General features: G+C 51.7%; 1 protein-coding gene across 1 annotated transcript in view; it reads left to right on the forward strand.

Annotated features, from left to right (window-relative positions):
- Positions 1-4,698: 4,698 nt before the first annotated feature.
- C1qtnf1 (C1q and TNF related 1) overlaps positions 4,699-6,592 on the forward strand; it is a 22,648-nt gene continuing 20,754 nt past the window's right edge. Inside the window, exon 1 of the mRNA XM_031352718.1 lies at positions 4,699-5,055. The gene's annotated coding sequence lies outside the window, so the exon portion shown is untranslated. The remainder of the gene's footprint in view (positions 5,056-6,592) is intronic.

Raw genomic sequence — 6,592 nt, forward strand, 5'->3', positions numbered from 1 at the left:
CACCACCCATGGAAGCTTGCCTGTCGCACTACCCTTCAGAATGGAATTCAAAAGTTTGCAAAGCCAGCCTTTGCCTGTGGGATAGCAGGGCAGACAGGCCCAGAATAGCTGGCTTGGCAGAATGTTAGGGCCCCAGTGGGAGAAGTCATGGAGCTGCTAATGACATGCTGTGCTCCTCCGGAACCCAGTGTCGCTCTACAGCAGCAGAAGCCTCGAAGCCCCTTCCAACCACCAGAGAGAATGATGTCACCAGGGAGGAGGGAAGAATTGCCCAGCAGGGACTGGGGAGGTGCCTCGGCAGGGGGCAAGAGCGCCTGCTGGACAAGCATGGGGATTGAGATCTCAAAGGTAATCAGGTGAAGAGTGACCAACATTCATCTCCAGCCTCTCTACCCATCTTGGTGTGTGTGTGCGCGCACGCGCAGTGCCACCAATGCTCACAGACACACACAGACACATGACAATGCTCACAGACACACACACACACACACACACACACACACACGACAATGCTCACAGACACACACACACACGACAATGCTCACACACACACACACACACACACACACGACAATGCTCACAGACACACACACACACACACACGACAATGCTCACAGACACACACACACACGACAATATTCACAGACACACACACTCACAACAATGCTCACAGACACACATACACACAACAATACTCACAGACACATACACACATACACATACAACAATGCTCACAGACACACACACACACACATGACAATGCTTACACACACACACACACACACACACACACACATGACAATGCTCACAGACACACACATACACGACAATGCTCACAGACACACACACACTCACACACACATGACAATGCTCACAGACAGACACACACACACGACAATGCTCACAGACACACACACACACGACAATACTCACAGACACACACACACACGACAATGCTCACAGACACACACACACACACACGACAATGCTCACAGACACACACACACATGACAATACTCACAGACACACACACACGACAATGCTCACAGACACACACACACGACAATGCTCACAGACACACACACACACGACAATGCTCACAGACACACACATACACACACACATGACAATGCTCACAGACACACACACACTCACACACACATATGACAATGCTCACAGACACACACATACACACACACATGACAATGCTCACAGACACACACACACGACAATGCTCACAGACACACACACACTCACACACACATGACAATGCTCACAGACACACACGCACATGACAATGCTCACAGACATACACACACGACAATACTCACAGACACACACACACAACAATGCTCACAGACACACACACACTCACACACACATATGACAATGCTCACAGACACACACTCACACTCACACACACGACAATGCTCACAGACACACACACACATGACAATGCTCACAGACACAGACCAAAAAACATCAAACAGATACACCACATACACGCTTACACACACGTATACACAAAAGCAAATAAATATAGCACTATGATATGTCTGGGCACAGAGCATGCCCTCCATGGTAGGCTGTAGGGATGCGCCACTGTCCCTTGTGTTCTTCTCCCAGGAGCTGCCGTGGTCTGAGGAGAGAGAGCCATTTGGGAATCCGGAGGAAGCCTTCGGTGCTTGGCCCAGACCCCCTTGCGTAGGTGCAGTAGCTGGGAATTCAGGGCAGCTGTAGCTAATTCTCACCTTGGGACTTGACAGGGAGATCCTTCCTGGAGGGGTGCTTGGTCTTGACATCTGTCCCTTGTTCTCAGGATGATGACCTCTGCCCCAGGCCCTGCTGGCCCAGGCTCTGTGTCATCTTAGACTTCATTTGTCATGTTGTGCTTCACCATGACCCTTGCCTTAGCCCCGGAGGGACAGCTTTAGTTAAGTGGAAAACACTCAGGTTCTGGATGCGTGGGGTGCTTGTGGCAGAGATGGAAGGAGACCGGGAAATCCGCAAAGCATTCCCTGTCTTGCTAAATTTCCTGTCTTTCTTACAGTTTCAAAGCAGAAAAGAAATTAATGACAAAGGGCTTTAGGAGCCTGACAAGCTGTCCAGCTCGGTGACACATAAATTCTGTTATACTGGCATGCGTTAGCCTTTGCGACCTGGCCCTTGTGAGTCCTCTTTGCCTGTTTGCCTGCTAGATTGGATTGTGGGTTATGATGACACCCCTCAGACACACTCCATCCCTTAGAATTCCCCACGCCTCTGAGCCTTCGAAGCCCAAGGCTCCCTTTGCTGTGTTTAGTACCAAGCTGCTCCTCTCCCAGTCTCTACCTCAAAGAAAAGAAACACACCCCCTTTAAGTCTCTTGGGAGATGTGGGGGCTCAGCCTAAGAGTCCGGAAAGAGGGGGGTCATGCTTACAATGCTAGTACTTATTGATATTCTAACATGTCCTGTGTACTTCAACCGTTTTATTTTTTTTATTTTTTTTTATTTTTTTTTATTTTTGGTTTTTTGAGACAGGGTTTCTCTGTGTAGCCCTGGCTGTCTTGGAACTCACTCTGTAGTCCAGGCTAGCCTTGAACTTAGAAATCCACCTGCCTCTGCCTCCCAAGTGCTGGGAATAAAGCCTCCTGGCGGCTTAATTCTTAAAGTCCTTGCAAGTACTAGGACTCAACTTCCATCCCAGAATTCATGTTTGGTTTTTGGTTTTGTTTTTTTTTTTTAATGTGTGGTAATGAGTTAATAATCCAGATGCTGGGAGGGTGGGTACAGACAGAGAGTTAAGACTTGCTGGCCAGTCAGCCTTGTTTATTTGATTGGTCCCAGAACAGTGAGACTCTGAGGACCAAGATCCAAGGTTTTCCTCTGACTTCTACATCCATGCTTACACACATGTACATGCACTAGAACGCACGTGTACACACGTGGGGGGCAGGGGATGGGAGGCGGGGGGGGGGGAGGCTAAGGGTACCTCCTGCTTCTGCTGCCTGCTCTCCCTGGCATCTCTACTGTGAAGGGTGTTGGGGACAGACAGACAGGGTCCGTGTGCTGGGAGAGAAGCTTCATGTCATTTACAGGAATGAGGAGAAGCTTATCTTTGTCTTTTCCTATATAGATAACCATTTTGCTCAGCCTTAGATATGTGCCAAGAAACAGGAACTCTCCTCAGGGCTGCTAGGTCCAGGCAGGTCACATCTCTGGTTGGAACACAGCTATGTATTCTCGACAGGCGTCCTTACGTGCTCAGCCAGGGTACCAGAGGGCCAGTAATGTCTTTCCTTCTCATGGGCTGGCACTTGGATTTGGAATTGGAATTTCTGGGGAAGCCTGTGGGAATTCACAGGCTTCTGCCTGACGTCAAATCTGCCCTCTTCTCCTTCTGTCCTAGCCCATGCTGGGATTTGACCCCTGCCTCTCTATGCCCAGCCTTGGGAGGAAATGATGGGGAGCACTGGTTTGCACCATCTCTCTTTCCCCTTTGATTCTGTCGGCTCTTTTTATGATGGCACAGCAAAGAGTAGCAAAGTGTAGTCCATCTGTTTTGCCTGGGATATCCCAAACCAGCATCTCCTGCCTAGAGAGAGGAAAGGAGGGGAGGGGGAGGAGGGGAGGAATGGTGGGGAGGGAGGAAAGGAGGGGAAGGAAAGAGGGAGGGGAAAGAGAGGGAGAGAAGGAAGGGAGAGGAAGCGGTAAAGAGAGGAGAAAGGGGAAAGGGAGGGGGGAGGGAGAAGGAGGGGGAGAGAGAAAGAGAGAGGGAGGGGAGAGGGGAGGAGAGGAAGGGGAAGACAGAAGGGGAGAGGGAAGGGGAGAGAAAGAAGGAGAGGGAGGGGAACAGAGAGGGGGAGAGGGAGGGGAGAGAGAGGAGGCGTTGGAGGGGGAGAGAGAGGGGTATGGAGAAGGTACTCTCAGAACCTGATGTCACCATGGCAGTCTCATTTCTCAGTTCAGATCCTCTCACTTTTAGAGTTGTGATAAGATTCCAGAGCAAGCTGTCTGACTCAGGGTTTGGGGATGGAGAATAGGAGGGACCGTCCTGGAGAAGCCTGGGACAGGATCCCCACAGGAGGAGACTCATGAGGGCATGTGTGTAAGATTAAGATCTGTCCAGAGCAGAGCTGCCCAGCAGAGGCTGAGCAAGCATCTGGGTCAGCACCACACTCCAGGGCTTCACTGGAGGACCTGGACCTCTCAGACCTGCCTGCTCCCTTTGCCTCATGGTTCTCTAGACTCTGAGGGGAGCCATTGAGCCATCCCCTTCCAATACACACTTGCATAAACATACAACCTGCCATTTTGTTACAAAGGGATTATGGATGCCAAATTTACCCTGGAGTACAAGTAGCCCTGATGGAAAGTGTCTCAGATGGGACCACTGTTGGGACCCGGGGTTGCCCACATGCCTAAGTCAATGCTCCTATCACCAATTAAGATTCTCAGCCTTTTTTGCAGGTCTCTGTCATGCGTAGAATAGACTTATCCTGGGCTCACCAGCCACCTCCACATCTAGAAAGACCTCTAGATAAACAGAAGCGTCCACTTCCATCCCCTCCAAGCCTGTGCCAGCTCCCCAGGGCATCCAGAAGTAGGGAGAGCCAGCCAGCCAGCCAGCCAGCCGGGCACACACACAGTTAATCCTCGGCGGCTGCTGTTTGGATAGAAAGCGCTAGGAGCATTCTAGGCTCCTCCGCAGCTCACATCTGGCTGGGATTGGCGCTTTGTATTGGTCCTTCTTTCTTCCTCTCTTCCTCTACTTCTGAGAGGAACCTCGTTTCCGTTTCTGGCCAAAGAGACCTCGGAGGCAGCTGAGGAGATAAAGGTGCTGGGACTGCTGTGGCTCGCACCTCCCCCCTTTCCTCCCACTTAAGTGTTCTCCCGGGGGACTTTTTTCTCCCTCGGGCTCTCTCTCTCAGCTTTGACACGTCTGTGCTTCCCCTCTGACCTAGCCTAGAAAAAGGCTCAGCCCCTGGGAGATGCTCTAAGAGACGGCTCTCCTCTCCGAGAGCCCTGAGAGGCTGGAGGATTCGATTGGCACAGCCGGCTCAGCTGGAAGGAGGTAGGTGCCCTGGTCATCGGACAGACGGGGAAGGACTCGATGCCTCTGAGCTCCGAAGCGGGCTGAGCGGATGCTTTCTCTGGAGTGAGAGGTGATGGCAAAGGGGACTTGGACTTACGGCAAAGGGGCAGACAGAGCAGGGCAGAAGTTTGGGGGACAGCACTGAGTTATTCTTGCTAACTCCTCCTGCACGGACTGGCTGTGCAGAAGCAGTCTGTTGGGGCTCTCTGGAGCATGCAGGGGGCGGGCTCTTTGGCGGATAGGATACTGACAGGACCAACTGTACATTCTTTCACTGTTTTGTGGGATACCTCTCTTTTACCCGGATGCTCTTTAGAAGGTGTGGAAGGAGAAAGAGCATCTCTGTTCCCAGCTCGTGCCACCCCAAGCCTGTCTGTGTCACCTGGGGCAGCTAGGATCCGGGTCTGTCCCAACTGTCAGTGGTCAGCTGGAACCCCAACACCAAACAGGAAGTGTGGACTTTGGCCCCGTCTTCTAACAGCCTCACTGTTCCTGGAGAACATCCAGTTTGGGCAGGAAAAAAACAAATATCCCTTCTCTATGGACCTTCCTGAGAAGTAAAAGAGCTGCCTATGGTGTTGAGAGTGGCCCTGAGCTAGCGCTGGCTGCAGACTCTCTAAGATGCCCCAGGACCTTTGCTCAGCCCGTGTCCACCTAGACTCACATGTCATATCTGCGGGTGTAGATGTAACTTATTGGTTAACCTGAGTCCCACCCAGGCTGCTCCCTGCTCTGAGGAACCACCTCCCATCCACAGTTACTCCTCCATCCTCCCTTGTCTCTCAGAAGGGTGGGAGGGAGCTGCCTCTCCCATTCCTTTCTGTCTCTGTACCCTGTTTCTTGGAACGGAGACCACAGAACATGCTTCTTCGGGGTTCGGGATGTGGTTCAGAAGCAGGATGTGTAGTGCCTCGCGTGTGAAAGGTCAGGGGTTGCATCTCCAATACTGGAAACAGCAGGAACCAAATACCAACTTTGATTTTCACGGGATATGTTGGCTCAAGACTGTGAAGGAGGAAGGCTGGGGCTAGTAGCCATTCTGAGCCAGATAGCCGGCTGATGAGTTCAGTTGACAGCAGAGACTCTAGAGTGAGACGCAGTTTCAAAGAAACCAAAGGAAAAGACAGACTATAGTGAGATGCTGTTTCAAAGTAACCAAACGAAAAGAAAAACAACAGTGGAAAAAAAGAAAAACTGAGAAATGTCATTGGGATCCCCCTGGGAGTGAGTGACGTCCTTAGAAACTGCTGGGCTCTGCTTTTTATAGTGCCCCAACTGTGTGCTGTGTGCACAGGAGCCCCCTTGTGGGAAGAGCTGTGGAGTCTCTACCAGACCCTCCAGTGTCCACTGGAGAGGAGGGTAACCTGCAGAGGGGAGCAGAGAGCTGAGAACAGGGGATGCTCAATGCTCAGTGTGCCTCGCAGCTCTGCCTAAGGACCTACAGCCCCAGGCCCTGCATCCGACCATGACGCCCCAGCTAAATGGTGTCTTCCCTCCCCAGGGCTCAGGAGATACG

The sequence above is a fragment of the Mastomys coucha genome, unplaced genomic scaffold, assembly GCF_008632895.1.
Source record: "Mastomys coucha isolate ucsf_1 unplaced genomic scaffold, UCSF_Mcou_1 pScaffold5, whole genome shotgun sequence".
Classification (NCBI taxonomy): domain Eukaryota; kingdom Metazoa; phylum Chordata; class Mammalia; order Rodentia; family Muridae; genus Mastomys; species Mastomys coucha.